The 15,259-nt window shown below is 50.5% G+C and overlaps 1 protein-coding gene and 1 long non-coding RNA gene across 7 annotated transcripts in view; both read left to right on the top strand.

Moving 5' to 3' along the window:
• Positions 1-15,259, top strand: part of GPI (glucose-6-phosphate isomerase) — a 48,489-nt gene that overhangs the window by 24,832 nt on the left and 8,398 nt on the right. The window lies entirely within an intron of this gene.
• LOC115836953 lies at positions 365-15,023 on the top strand. Of its 6 annotated transcripts, none has more exons than XR_004031967.1 (6): positions 365-1,224; positions 1,930-3,973; positions 6,360-6,872; positions 7,083-7,102; positions 9,562-10,259; positions 11,348-15,023. It is a non-coding gene; the product is annotated as an uncharacterized LOC115836953 (long non-coding RNA). The 6 variants fall into 6 exon arrangements; XR_004031964.1 differs by having other exon boundaries at positions 9,562-11,553; positions 11,604-15,023; XR_004031963.1 differs by having other exon boundaries at positions 9,562-15,023.

The following is a 15,259-nucleotide window of genomic DNA, read 5'->3' as shown; positions in this document are numbered from 1 at the left end:
CAGGTATGACATCTGAGTCTTCCAGTATGTGAGGAGGTAGGATCTGGTACAGGTATGAGGCCTTGGGTCTGCTGGTGTCTGAGGAGGTAACAGCAGGTTACAGTTATGAGGCCCTGGGTCTGCTGGTGTCTGAGGAGGTAACATCTAGTATAGGTGTGAGGATCTGGGTCTTCCCGTGTCTGAGGAGGTAGCACCTGGCACAGGTATGAGGATCTGGGTCTTCCAGTGTTTGAGGAGGTAGCACCTGGCACAGGTATGAGGATCTGGGTCTTCCATGTCTGAGGAGGTAGCACCTGGCACAGGTATGAGGATCTGGGTCTTCCCATGTCTGAGGAGGTAGCACCTGGCACAGATATGAGAATCTGCATCTTCCCGTGTCTGAGGAGGTAGCACCTGGCACAGGTATGAGGATCTGGGTCTTCCAGTGTCTGAGGAGGTAGCACCTGGCACAGGTATGAGGATCTGGGTCTTCCCGTGTCTGAAGAGATAGCACCTGGCACAGGTATGAGGATCTGGGTCTTCCCGTGTCTGAGGAGGTAGCACCTGGCACAGGTATGAGGATCTGGGTCTTCCCATGTCTGAGGAGGTAGCACCTGGCACAGGTATGAGGATCTGGGTCTTCCAGTGTTTGAGGAGGTAGCACCTGGCACAGGTATGAGTATCTGGGTCTTCCCATGTCTGAGGAGGTAGCACCTGGCACAGGTATGAGGATCTGGGTCTTCCAGTGTCTGAGGAGGTAGCAGCTGGCACAGGTATGAGGATCTGGGTCTTCCCGTGTCTGAAGAGGTAGCACCTGGCACAGGTATGAGGATCTGGGTCTTCCAGTGTCTGAGGAGGTAGCACCTGGCACAGGTATGAAGATCTGGGTCTTCCCGTGTCTGAAGAGGTAAGACCTGGCACAGGTATGAGGATCTGGGTCTTCCCGTGTCTGAGGAGGTAGCACCTGGCACAGGTATGAGGATCTGGGTCTTCCCGTGTCTGAGGAGGTAGCACCTGGCACAGGTATGAGGATCTGGGTCTTCCAGTGTTTGAGGAGGTAGCACCTGGCACAGGTATGAGTATCTGGGTCTTCTCATGTCTGAGGAGGTAGCACCTGGCACAGGTATGAGAATCTGGGTCTTCCAGTGTTTGAGGAGGCAGCACCTGGCACAGGTATGAGGATCTGGGTCTTCCTGTGTCGGAAGAGGTAGCATCTGGCACAGGTATGAGGATCTGGGTCTTCCAGTGTCTGAGGAGGTAGCACCTGGCACAGGTATGAGGATCTGGGTCTTCCAGTGTTTGAGGAGGTGAGGTTGGACTCAGGTGTGAGGCCTTTGGGCCTCCAGTGCCTGAGGAGATAGCATCTGGCACAAGTATGAAGCCCTGAGTCTTCTAGTGTCTGGGGAAGTGAGGCTGGGTACAGGTATGAAGATCTGTGTCCATCAGTATCTGAGGAGGTGGGATCGGGTCCTGCTATGAGGATCTGGGTCTGTCCATGTCTAAGGAGGTAAGATCTGGCCCTGGTATGAGGATCTAGGACTGTCCATGTCTGAGGAGTTACCGTCTGGTACAGGAATGAGGATCTGGGTCTGTGAATATCGGAGGAGGTAGGAATCTGGTACAGGTATGAGGATCTGCGTCTGTCAAAGTCTAAGGAGTTACCATCTGGTACAGGAATGAGGACCCATGTCTTCCAGTGACTTCGGAGGTAGGATCTCGTACAGGTATGAGGATCGATCTGGGTCTGTCAATGTCTGAGGAGGTAGGATCTGGCCCTGGTAGAGAATCCGGGTCTGTCCATGTCTCAGCAGGTAGGATGTGGCCCTGGTATGAGGATCCGGGTCTGTCAATTTCTGAGGAGGTGGGAATTTGGTACATGTATGAAGATCTGGGTCTGTCAGTATCTGAGGAGGTAGGATCTGGTACAGTTGTGAGGATCTGGGTCTTCAGGTGTCTGAGGAGGTAGCATTTGGCACAGGTATGAGAATCTGGATCTTCTAGTGTCTGAGGAGGTGGGATCTGGTATTAAGTATGAGAATCTGGTTCTGTCAGTGACCGAGGAGGTAGGATCTGGCGTAAGCATGAGGATCTGGGTCTGTCAATGTCTGAGGAGGTAGGATCTGGTACAGGTATGAGGATCTGGGTCTGCCACGTCTGGAGGTAAGATCTGGCATGAGTATGAGGATTTGGTTCTGTTCATGTCTGAGGAGGTAGGATCTTGTGCAGGTATAAGGATCTGGGTCTTTCAATGTCTGAGAAGGTAGGATCTGGTACAGGTGTGAGGGTCTGGGTCTGTTCATGTCTGAGGAGGTAGGTTCTGGCACTGGTAAGAGGATCTGGGTCTGTCAGTTTCTGAGGAGGTAGGATCTGGCCCTGGTAAGAAGATCTGGGTCTGTCAATTTCGGAGGAGGTGGGAACTGGCACAGTTATGAGGATCTGGGTCTGTCAATATCTGAGGACGTAGGATCTGGTACAGGTATAAGGATCTGGGTCTGTCAGGGTATGAGGAGGTAAGATCTGGTACAGTATTGAGGATTTGGGACTGTCCATGTCTGAGGAGGGTAGGATCTGATGCACATATAGGATCTGGGTCGGTCAGTGTCTAAGGAGGTAGGATCTGGCACAAGTATAAGGATCTGGATCTGTCAATGCCTGAGGAGGTGGGATCTGGTGCAGGTATAAGGATCTGGGTCGGTCAATATCTGAGGAGGTGTGATCTGGCCCTGATATGAAGATCTGTGTCTTCCAGTGTCCTAGGAGGTAGGATCTGGCCCCTGTATGAGGATCTGGGTCTGTCAATATCTGAAGAGGTAGGAATCCGGTACAGGTATGGGATCTGCATCTGTCAATGTCTGAGGAGTTAGGAATCGTACAAGTATGAGGATCTGGGTCTTTCCATATCTGAGGAGGCAGGATCTGGATGTCTCCATGTCTGAGGAAGTAGAATCTGGGTCTGTCCATGTCTGAGGAGGTAGGATCTGGCATGAATATGATGATCTGGGTCTGGCAATGTCTGAAGAGGTAGGAATCCGGTACAGGTATGAGGATCTGCATCTGTCAATGTCTGGAGGTAGGACCTGGCCCTGGTATGAGGATCTGGGTCTGTCACTGTCTGAGGAGGTTGGAATCATACAAGTATGAGGATCTGGGTCTCTCCATGCCTGAGGAGGTAGGGTCTGGGTCTGTCCATGTCTGAGGAAGTAGGATCTGGCATGAGTGTGAGGACCTGGGTCTGGCTGTGTCTGCGGAGTTAGGATCTGGCGCAGGTATAAGGATCTGGGTCTTTCAGTGTCTGACAAGGTAGGTTCTGGCCTTGGTATGAGGATCTGGGTCTATCAATGTCGGAGGAGTAGGAGTCATAGAAGTATGAGGATCTGGGTCTGTCCATGTCTGAGGAGGTAGGATTAAGGTCTCTCCATGTCTGAGGAGGTAGGATCTGGGTCTGTCTGTGTCTGAGGAGGTAGGATCTTGCATGAATATGAGGACCTGGGTCTGTCCATGTCTGCAGAGGTAGGATCTGGCGCAGGTATAAGGATCTGGATCTTTCCATGTCTGAGGAAGTAGGATCTGGTACAGGTATGAGGATCTGGGTCTGTCAATATGTGAGGAGGGAGGATCTAGCCCTGGTATGAGGATCTAGGTCTGTCCATGTATGAGAAGGTAGGATCTAGCCCTGGTATGAGGCTTATGAGGATTTAGCTGTCAGTATCTGAGGAGTTAGGATCTGAGTGCTGGTACAGGTATGAGGATCTGGGTCTGTCAGTGTCTGAGGAGGTAGGATCTGGCCCCTGTATGAGGCTCTGGGTTGCCCATGTCTGAGGTAGGTAGGCCCAGGTAGGATCTGGCCCTGATAGGAGGATTATGAGGATCTGGATCTGTCAGTATCTGAGGAGGTAGGATCTGGGTGCCGGTATAAGGATCTGGATTTGTCAGTATCTGAGGAGGTAGGATCTGGCCCTGGTATGAGGATCTGAGTCTGTCAGTGTCTGAGGAGGTAGGATCTGGTACAGGTGTGAGGATCTGGGTCTCTCTATGTCTGAGCAGGTAGGATCTGGTACAAGTGTGAGGATCTGGGTCTGTCGATGTCTAAGGAGGTAGGATCTGGCATGAGTATGAGGATCTGGGTCTGTCACTGTCTGAGGAGGTAGGATCTGGTACAGGTGTGAGGATCTGGGTCTCTCTATGACTGAGCAGGTAGGATCTGGTACAAGTGTGAGGACCTGGGTCTCTCTATATCTGAGCAGGTAGGATCTGGCATGAGTATGAGGATCTGGGTCTGTCCATGTCTGAGGAGGTAGGATCTGGAGCAGGTATAAGGATCTGGATCTTTCAATGTCTGAGAAGGTAGGATCTGGCCCTGGTATGAGGATCTGAGTCTTTCAATATCTGAGGAGGTAGGAATCTAGTACAGGTATGAGGATCTGGGTTCTCCATGTCTGAAGAGGTAGGAATCTGTTGCAGGCATGAAGATCTGGGTCTGTCAATGTGTGAAGAGATAAGATCTGGCCCTGGTATGATGATCTGTGTCTCCCCATGTCTGAGGAGGTAGGATCTGGATCTGCCTGTGTCTGAGGAGGTAGGATCTGGCATGAGTATGAGGATCCGGGTCTGTCCATGTCTGCAGAGGTAGGATCTGGTGCAGGTATGAGGATCTGGGTCTCTCCATGTCTAAGGAAGTAGGATCAGGTACAGGTATGAGGATCTGGGTCTGTCAATATCTGAGGAGGTACGAATCTGATATAGGTATGAGGATCTGGGTCTGTGTCCGAGGAGGTAGGATGTGGTACAGGTGTGAAGATCTGGGTCAGTCTGTATCTGAGGAGGTAGGAATCTGGTACAGGTATGAGGATCTGGGTCCGTCAGTGTGTGAGGAGGTAGGATCTGGCCCTGGTATGAGGATCTGGGTCTGCCCATGTCTGAGAAGGTAGGATCTGGCCCTGGTATGAGGATCTGGGTCTGTCCATGTCTGAGGAGGTAGGATCTGGCACAGATATAAGGATCTGGATCTTTCAATGTCTGAGAAGGTAGGATCTGGCCCTGGTATGAGGATCTGGGTCTGACCATGTCTAAGAAGGTAGGATCTGGCCCTGGTATGAGAATCTGGGTCTGACCATGTCTGAGAAGGTAGGATCTGGCCCTGGTATGAGGATCTGTGTCTGACCATGTCTGAGAAGGTAGGATCTGGCCCTGGTATGAGGATCTGGCCCTGGTATGAGGATCTGGGTCTGTCCATGTCTGAAGAGGTAGGATCTGGCGCAGATATAAGGATCTGGATCTTTCAATGTCTGAGAAGGTAGGATCTGACCCTGGTATGAGGATCTGGGTCTGACCACATCTGAGAATGTAGGATCTGGCCCTGGTATGAGGATCTGGGTCTGTCCATGTCTGAGGAGGTAGGATCTGGCCCTGGTATGAGGATCTGTGTCTGACCATGTCTGCGAAGGTAGGATCTGGCCCTGGTATGAGGATCTGGCCCTGGTATGAGGATCTGGGTCTGTCCATGTCTGAAGAGGTAGGATCTGGCGCAGATATAAGGATCTGGATCTTTCAATGTCTGAGAAGGTAGGATCTGACCCTGGTATGAGGATCTGGGTCTGACCACGTCTGAGAATGTAGGATCTGGCCCTGGTATGAGGATCTGGGTCTGTCCACGTCTGAGGAGGTAGGATCTGGCGCAGATATAAAGATCTGGATCTTTCAATGTCTAAGAAGGTAGGATCTGGCCCTGGTATGAGGATCTGGGTCTGTCAATATCTGAGGAGGTAGGAATCCGGCCCTCGTATGAGGATGCGGGTCTCTGCATCTCCGAGGGGTTGAATCTGGTACAGGTATGAGGATCTGGGTCTGTCAGTGTCAGGACGTAGGATCTGGCCCTGGTATGGATATGCGGGTCTGTCCATGTCTGAGAAGGTAGGATCTGGCCCATTAGGATTATGAGGATCTGGGTCTGTCAGTATCTGAGGAGGTAGGATCCGGGTGTGGGTATAAGGATCTGGATCTGTCAGTGTCTTAGGAGGTAAGATCTGGCCCTGGTATAAGGATCTAGGTCTTTCCATGTCTGAGGAAGTAGGATCTGGTACAGGTATGAGGATCTGGGTCTGTCAGTGAGGAGGTAGGATCTGGCTGTGGTATGAGGATCTGGGTCTGTCTGAGAAGGTAAGATCTGGCCCCGGTATGAGGCTTATGAGGATTTAGGTCTGTCAGTATCTGAGGAGTTAGGATCTGAGTGCGGGTAAAGGTATGAGGATCTGGGTCTTTCAGTGTTTTAGGAGGTAGGACCTGGCCCCCGTATGAGGCTCTGGGTTGCCCATGTCTGAGAAGGTAGGATCTGGCCCTGATAGGAGGATTATGATGATCTGAGTCTATCAGTATCTGAGGAGGTAGGATCTGGTGCTGGTATGAGGATCTGAGTCTGTCAGTGTCTGAGGAGGTAGGATCTGGTACAGGTGTGAGGATCTGGGTCTCTCTATGTCTGAGCAGGTAGGATCTGGTACAAGTTTGAGGATATGGGTCTGTCCATGTCTGAGGAGGTAGGATCTGGCCCTGGTTTGAGGATCTGAGTCTTTCAATATCAGAGGAGGTAGGAATCTAGTACAGGTATGAGGATCTGGGTCTCTCCATGTCTGAAGAGGTAGGAATCTGTTACAGGCATGAAGATCTGGGTCTGTCAATGTGTGAAGATACAAGATCTGGCCCTGGTATGAGGATCTGTGTCTCTCCATATCTGAGGAGGTAGGATCTGGATCTGCCTGTGTCTGAGGAGGTAGGATCTGGCATGAGTATGAGGATCTGAGTCTGTCCATGTCTGCAGAGGTAGGATCTGGTGCAGGTATGAGGATCTGGGTCTCTCCATGTCTGAGGAAGTAGGATCAGGTACAGGTATGAGGATCTGGGTCTATCTATGTCCGAGGAGGTAGGATCTCATATAGGTGTGAAATTCTGGGTCTGTCTATATCCGAGGTGGTAGGAATATGGTACAGGTATGAGGATCTGGGTCTGTCAATATGTGAGGAGGTAGGATCTGGCCGTGGTATGAGGATCTGGGTCTGCCCATGTCTGAGAAGGTAGGATCTGGCCCTGGTATGGGGCTTATGAGGATTTAGGTCTGTCAGTATCTGAGGAGGTAGGATCTGGGCGTGAGTAAAGGTGTGAGGATCTGGGTGTGTCAGTTTCTGAGGAGGTTGGATCTGGCCCCCATATGAGGCTCTGGGTTGCTCATGCCTGAGAAGGTAGGATCTGGCCCTGATAAGAGGACTATGAGGATCTGGATCTGTTAGTATCTGAGGAGGTAGGATCTGGGTGCTGGTATAAGGATCTGGATCTGTCAGTATCTGAGGAGGTAGGATCTGGCCCTGGTATGAGGATCGAGTCTGTCAGTGTCTGAGGAGGTAGGATCTGGTGCTGGTATGAGGATCGAGTCTATCAGTGTCTAAGGAGGTAGGATCTGGTGCTGGTATGAGGATCGAGTCTGTCAGTGTCTGAGGAGGTAGGATCTGTACAGGTGTGAGGATCTGGGTCTCTCTATGTCTGAGTAGGTAGGATCTGGTAGAAGTGTGAGGATCTGGGTCTGTCCATGTCTGAGGAGGTAGGATCTGGAGGAGGTATAAGGATCTGGGTCTTTCAATGTCTGAGAAGGTAGGATCTGGCCCTGGTATGAGGATATGAGTCTTTCAATATCTGAGGAGATAGGAATCTAGTACAGGTATGAGGATCTGGGTCTCTCCATGTCGGAAGAGGTAGGAATCTGTTACAGGCATGAAGATCTGGGTCTGTCAATGTGTAAGAGATAAGATCTGGCCCTGGTATGATGATCTGTGTCTCCCCATGTCTGAGGAGGTAGGATCTGGATCTGCCTGTGTCTGAGGAGGTAGGATCTGGCATGAGTATGAGGATCTGGGTCTGTCCATGTCTGCAGAGGGAGGATCTGGTGCAGGTATGAGGATCTGGGTCTCTCCATGTCTAAGGAAGTAGGATCTGGTACAGGTAGGAGGATCTGGGTCTGTCAATATCTGAGGAGGCACAAATCTGGTACAGGTATGAGGATCTGGGTCTGTCTATGTCTGAGGAGGTAGGATGTGGTACAGGTGTGAAGATCTGGGTCTGTCTGTATCTGAGAAGGTAGGAATCTGCTACAGGTATGAGGATCTGGGTCTGTCAGTGTGTGGAGGTAGGATCTGGCCCTGGTAGGAGGATCTGGGTCTGACCATGCCTGAGAAGGTAGGATCTGGCCCTGGTATGAGGCTTATGATGATTTGGATCTGTCAGTATCTGAGGAGGTAGGATCTGGGTGCAGGTACATGTCTGAGGATCTGGTTTGTCAGTGTCTGAGGAGGTAGGATCTGGCCCCCTTATGAGGCTCTGGGTTGTTCATGTCTGAGACAGTAGGATCTGGCCCTGATAGGAGGATTATGAGGATCTGGGACTGTCAGTATCTGAGGAGGTAGGATCTGGTGCTGGTATGGGGATCTGAGTCTGTCAATGTCTGAGGAGGTAGGATCTGGTACAAGTGTGAAGATCTGGGTCTCTCTATGTCTGAGCAGGTAGGATCTGATACAAGTGTGAGGATCTGGGTCTGTCCATGTCTGAGGAGGTAGGATCTGGCATGAGTATGAGGATCTGGGTCTGTCCATGTCTGAGGAGGTAGGATCTGGCACGGATATAAGGATCTGGATCTTTCAATATCTGAGAAGGTAGGATCTGGCCCTGGTATGAGGATCTGTGTCTGTCAATATCTGAGAAGGTAGGAATCTAGTACATGTATGAGGATCTGGGTCTCTCCATGTCGGAAGAGGTAGGAATCTGTTACAGGCATGAAGATCTGGGTCTGTCAATGTGTGAAGAGATAAGATCTGGCCCTGGTATGAGGATCTGTGTCTCCCCATATCTGAGGAGGTAGGATCTGGATCTGCCTGTGTCTGAGGAGGCAGGATCTGGCATGAGTATGAGGATCTGGGTCTGTCCATGTCTGCAGAGGTAGGATCTGGCGGAGGTATGAGGATCTGGATCTATCTATGTCTGAGGAGGTAGGATCTCGTATAGGTGTGAAAATCTGGGTCTGTCTATATCTGAGGAAGTAGGAATCTGGTACAGGTATGAGGATCTGGGTCTGTCAGTGTCTGAGGAGGTAAGATCTGGCCCTGGTATGAGGATCTGGGTCTGACCATGTCTGAGAAGGTAGGATCTGGCCCTGGCATGAGGATCTGAGGCTTTCAATATCTGAGGAGGTAGGAATCTAGTACAGGTATGAGTATCTGGGTCTCTCCACATCTGAGAAGGTAGGAATCTGTTATAGGCATGAAGATCTGGTTCTGTCAATGTATGAACAGGTAAGATCTGGCCCTGGTAGGAGGATCTGGGACTGTCAATATCTGAGGAGGTAGGAATCCGGCCCTCGTATAAGGATGTGGGTCTCTCCATTTCTGAGGGGGTTGAATCTGGTACAGGTATGAGGATCTGGGTCTGTCAGTGTCTGAGGAGGTAGAATCTGGCCCTGATATGGGTATCTGGGTCTGTCCATATCTGAGAAGGTAGGATCTGGCCCATTAGGATTATGAGGATCTGGGTCTGTCAGTATCCGAGGAGGTAGGATCCGGGTGCAGGTATAAGGATCTGGATCTATCAGTGTCTTAGGAGGTAAGATGTGGCCCTGATATGAGGATCTGAGTCTGTCCATGTCTGAGGAGGTAGGATCTGGTAGAGGTGTGAAGATCTGAGTCTCTCCATGTCTCAGGAAGTAGGATCTGGTACAGGTGTGAGGATCTGGGTGTGTTTATGTCTGAGGAGGTAGGATTTGGTGCATGTATTAGGATCTGGGTCTGTCCATGTCTGAGGAGGTAGGGTCTGGCACAGATATAAGGATCTAGGTCTTTTAATGTCTGAGAAGGTAGGATCTGTCCCTCGTTTGAGGATCTGGGTCTCTCAATATCTGAGGAGGTAGGAATCTGGTACAGGTATGATGATCTGGGTCTCTCAAGTCTGAGGAGGTAGGACCTTGCCCTGGTATACAGATGTGAGTCTCTTCATTTCTGAGGAGGTAGGAATCCGTTACAGGCATGAGGATCTGGGTCTGTCAATGTCTGAGGAGGTAGGACCTGGCCCTGGTATGCAGAACTGGGTCTCTTCATGTCTGCAGAGGTAGGATCTGGGTCTGTCCATGTCTGCGGAGGTAGGATCTGGCATAACTGTATCTGGCACAGATATAAGGATCTGGGTCTTTCAGTATCTGACAAGGTAGGATCTGGCCTTGGTATGAGGATCTGAGTCTGTCAATATCTGAGGAGGTACGAATCTAGTACAGGTATGAGGATCTGGGTCCGAGGGCATAGGATACACTGGTACAAGTGTGAGGGTCTGGGTCTGTCTATGTCTCAGGAGGTAGGAATCTGGTACAGGTTGGAGGATCTGGTTCTCTCAGTGTCTGAGGAGGTAGGATCTGGCCCTGGTATGAGGCTTATGAGGATTTGGGTCTGTCAGTATCTCAGGAGGTAGGATCTGGCTGCGGGTACAGGTATGAGGATCTGGGTCTGTCAGGGTCTGAGGAAGTAGGATGAGGCTCTGGGTTGTCCATGTCTGGGAAGGTAGGATCTGGCCCTGATAGGAGGATTATGAGGATCTGGACTGTCAGTATCTGAGGAGGCAGGATCTGGGTGCGGGTATAAGGATCTGGATCTGTCAGTATCTGAGGAGGTAGGATCTGGCCTTGGTTTGAGGATCTGGGTCTTTCAATATCTGAGGAGGTAGGAATCTGATACAAGTATGAAGATCTGGGTCTCTCCATGTCTGGAGGTAGGATCTGGTACAAGTGTGAGGATCTGGTTCTGTTTGTATCTGAGGAGGTAGGATCTGGTACAGGTATGAGGATCTGGGTCTGTCAGTGCGGAGCAGGTAGGATCTGGTATAAGTGTGAGGATCTGGGTCTGTCCATGTCTGAGGAGTTAGTATCTGGAGTAGGCATAAGGATCTGGGTCTTTTAATGTCTGAGAAGGTAGGATCTGGCCCTGGTATGAGGATCTGAGTCTTTCAATATCTGAAGAGCTAGGAATCTAGTACAGGTATGAGGATCTGGGTCTCTCCATGTCTGAGGAGGGCGGAATCTGTTACAGGCCTGAGGATCTGGGTCTGTCAATGTGTGAAGAGGTACGACCGGGCCTGGTATGATGATCTGTGTCTCCTCATGTCTGAGGAGGTAGGATCTGGATCTGCCTGTGTCTGAGGAGGTAGGATCTGGCATGAGTAATGAGGATCTGGGTCTGTCCATGTCTGCGGAGGTGGGATCTGGAGCAGGTATATAAGGATCTGGGTCTTTAATGTCTGAGAAGGTAGGATCTGGCCCTGGTATGAGGATCTGGGTCTGTCAATATCTGAGGAGGTAGGAATTTGGCCCTCATATGAGGACATGGGTCTCTCCATTTCTGAGGGGGTTGAATCTGGTACAGGTATGAGGATCTGCGTCTGTCAGTGTCTGAGGAGGTAGGATCTGGTCCTGGTATAGGTATCTGGGTCTGTCCTTGTCTGAGAAGGTAGGATCCGACCCATTAGGATTATGAGGATCTGGGTCTGTCAGTATCTGAGGAGGTAGGATCTGGGTGCAGGTATAAGGATCTGGTACTGTCAGTATCTGAGAGGTAGGATCTGGGTGCAGGTATAAGGATCTGGATCTGTCAGTGTCTGAGGAGGTAGGATCTGGCCCAGGTATGAGGATCTGAGTCTGTCCACGTCTGAGGAGGTAGGATCTGGTACTGGTGTGAAGATCTGGGCCTCTCCATGTCTCAGGAAGTAGGATCTGGTACAGGTATTGGGATCTGGGTCTGTCTAAGTCTGAGGAGTTAGGAATCTGGTACAGATATAAGGATCTGGGTGTGTTCGTGTCTGAGGAGGTAGGATTTGGTGCATGTATTAGGATCTGGGTCTGTCCATGTCTGAGGAGGTCGGATCTGGCACGGATATCAGGATCTAGTTCTTTTAATGTCTGAGAAGGTAGGATCTGGCCCTTGTTTGAGGATCTGGGTCTTTCAATATCTGAGGAGGTAGGAATCTGGTACAGGTATGAGGATCTGGGTCTGTCAATGTCTGAGGAGGTAGGACCTGGCTGTGGTATACGGATCTGGGTCTCTTCATGTCTGAGGAGGTAGGAAACTGTTACAGGCATGAGGATCTGGGTCTCTCAGTGTCTGAGGAGGTAGGACCTGGCCCTAGTATGCGGATCTGGGTCTCTTCATGTTTGAAAAGGTAGGATCTGGGTCTGTCTATGTCTGTGGAAGTAGGATCTGGTGCAGATATAAGGATCTGGGTCTTTCAATGTCTCAGAAGGTAGGATCTGGCCTTGGTATGAGGATCTGGGTCTGTCAGTATCTGAGTAGGTACAAATCTAGTACAGGTATGAGGATCTGGGTCTCTCCATCTCTGAGGAAGTAGGATCTGGTACAGGTATGCGGATCTGGGTCTGTCTGTGTTTGAGGAGGTAGGATCTGGTACAGGTGTGAAGATCTGGGTCTGTCTGTATCTGAGGAGGCAGGATCTGGCCCTGGTATGAGGATCTGGGTCTGTCCATGTCTGAGAAGGTAGGATCTGGCCCTGGTATGAGGCTTATGAGGATTTGGGGCTGTCAGTATCTGAGGAGGCAGGATCTGGGTGCGGATACAGGTATGAGGATCTGGGTCTGTCATTGTCTAAGGAGGTAGGATCTGGCCCAGTATGAGGATCAGGGTCTGTCCATGTCTGAGAAGGTAGGATCTGACTGTGATATGAGGATTACGAACATCTGGGTCTCTCAGTATCTGATGAGGTAGTATCTGGGTGCCAGTACAAGGATCTGGCAGTCAGTATCTGAGGAGGTAGGATCTGGCCCTGGTATGAGGATCTGAGTCTGTAAATGTCTGAGGAGGTGCGATCTGGTACAGGTGTGAGGATCTGCGTCTGTTCATGTCTGAGGAGGTAGGATTTGGTACACATATTAGGTTCTTGGTCTGCCCATGTCTGAGGAGGTAGGACCTGGCCCTGGTATGAGGGTCTGGGTCTCTTCATGTCTGTGGATGTAGGATCTGGCATGCGTATGAGGGTCTGGCTCTGTCCGTGTCTGGGGAAGTAGGATTTGGCGCAGATATAAGCATCTGGGTCTTTTAATGTCTACCAAGGTAGGCTCTGGCCTTGGTATGAGGATCTGGGTCTGTCAATATCTGAGGAGGTATGAATCTAGTACAGGTATGAGGATCTGGGTCTCTCCATGTCTGAAAAGGTTGGCTGTGGTACAGGTATGAGGATCTGGGTCTGTCAGTGTCTGAGGAGGTAGGATTTGGCCCTGTTATGAGGATCTGGGTCTATCCATGTCTGAAATGGTAGGATCTGGCCCATTAGGATTTTGAGGATCTGGGTCTGTCAGTATCTGAAGAGGTAGTATCTGGGTGTGGGTATAAGGATCTGTATCTGTCAGTATCTGAGGAGGTAGGATCTGGCTGTGGTATGAGGATCTGAGTCTGTCAATTTCTGAGGAGGTAGGATCTGGTACAGGTATGATGATCTGGGTCTGTCTATGTCTGAGGAGGTAGTATCTGGCACAGATATAAGGATCTGGGTCTGTTCATGTCTCAGGAGGTAGGACGGCGCAAATTATAGGGATCTGGGTCTATCAGTGTCTGAGAATGTAGGATCTGGCTCTAGTATGAGGATCTGGGTCTTTCAATATCTGAAGAGGTAGGAATTTGGTACAGGTATGAAGATCTGGGTCTCTTCATGACTGAGGAGGTAGGAGTCTGTTACAGGCATGAGGTTCTGGGTCTGTCAGTGTGTGAGGAGGTAAGATCTCTCCCTGGTATGACGATCTGGGCCTGTCAGTGTTTGAGGAGGTAGGAATCTGGTACACGTATGAGGATTTGCATCTGTCAATGTCTGAGGAGATAGGACCTGGCCCTGATATGAGGATCTCGGTCTCTCCATGTCTGAAGAGGTAGGATCTGGGTGTGCCCGTGTCTGAGGAGGTAGGATCTGGCAGGAGTATGAGGATCTGGGTCTGTCCATGTCTGCAGTGGTAGGATCCGGAGCAGGTATAAGGATCTGGATCTTTCAATGTCTGAGAAGGTAGGATCTGGCCCTGGTATGAGGATCTGGGTCTTTCGGTATCTGAGGAGGTAGGAATCTGGTGCTAGTATGAGGATCTGGGTCTCTCCATGTCTGAGGAGGTTGGATCTGGTACAGGTATGAGGATCTGGGTCTGTCAGTGTTTGAGGAGGTAGGATCTGGCCTTGGTATGAGGATCTGGGTCTGTTCATGTCTGAGAAGGTAGGATCTGGCCCATTAAGATTATGGGGATCTGGGTCTGTCAGTATCTGAGGAGGTAGGATCTGGCTCTGGTATGATGATCTGAGTCTGTCAGCGTCTTAGGAGGTAGGCTCTGGTACAGGTGTTAGGATCTGGGTCTCTCCATGTATGAGTAAGTAGGAACTGGTAGAGGTGTGAGGATCTGGGTCTGTCCATGTCTGAGGAGGTAGGATCTGGTTCAGATATAAGGATCTAGGTCTTTCAATGTCTGAGAAGATAGAATCTGGCCCTGGTTTGAGGATCTGGGTCTTTCAATATCTGAGGAGGTACAAATCTAGTACAGGTATGTGGATCTGAGTCTCTTCATGTTTGAAGAGGTAGGAATCTGTTACAGGCATGAGGATCTGGGTCTGTCAATGTCTGAAGAGGTAAGACCTGGCCCTGGTATGCGGATCTGCATCTCTCCATGTCTGAGGAGGTAGGGTCTGGGTCTGTCCATGTCTGCGGAGGTAGGATCTGGCAGGAGTATGAGGATTTGGCTCTGTTCATGTCTGCAGAGGTAGGATCTGGCGCACATATAAGGATCTGGGTCTTTCAGTGTTTGAGAAGGTAGGATCTGGCCTTGGTATGAGGATCTGGGTCTGTCAGTATCTGAGGAGGTATGAATCTAGTACATGTGTGAGGATCTGGGTCTGTCTATGTCTGAGGAGGTAGGAATCTGGTACAGGTATGAGGATCTGGGTCTGTCAGTGTCTGAGCAGGTAAGATCTGGCCCTGGTGTGAGGCTTATGAGGATCTGGGTCTGTCAGTGTCTGAGCAGGTAGGATCTGGCCCTGGTGTGAGGATCATGAAGATCTTGGTCTGTCAGTGTCTGAGGAGGTAGGACCTGGGTGCGGGTAGAAGGATCTGGGACTGCCAGTATCTGAGGAGGTAGGATCTGACCCTTGCATGAGGATCTGTGTCTGTCAATGTCTGAGGAGGTAGGATGTGGTACAGGTGTTAGGATTTGGGTCTCTCCATGTCTGGC

Source organism: Nomascus leucogenys, chromosome 10, assembly GCF_006542625.1.
Source record: "Nomascus leucogenys isolate Asia chromosome 10, Asia_NLE_v1, whole genome shotgun sequence".
Taxonomy (NCBI): Eukaryota; Metazoa; Chordata; class Mammalia; order Primates; family Hylobatidae; genus Nomascus; species Nomascus leucogenys.
The sequence above is the reverse complement of the archived record's forward strand: the minus strand, read 5'-3'. Positions and strand labels throughout refer to the sequence as shown.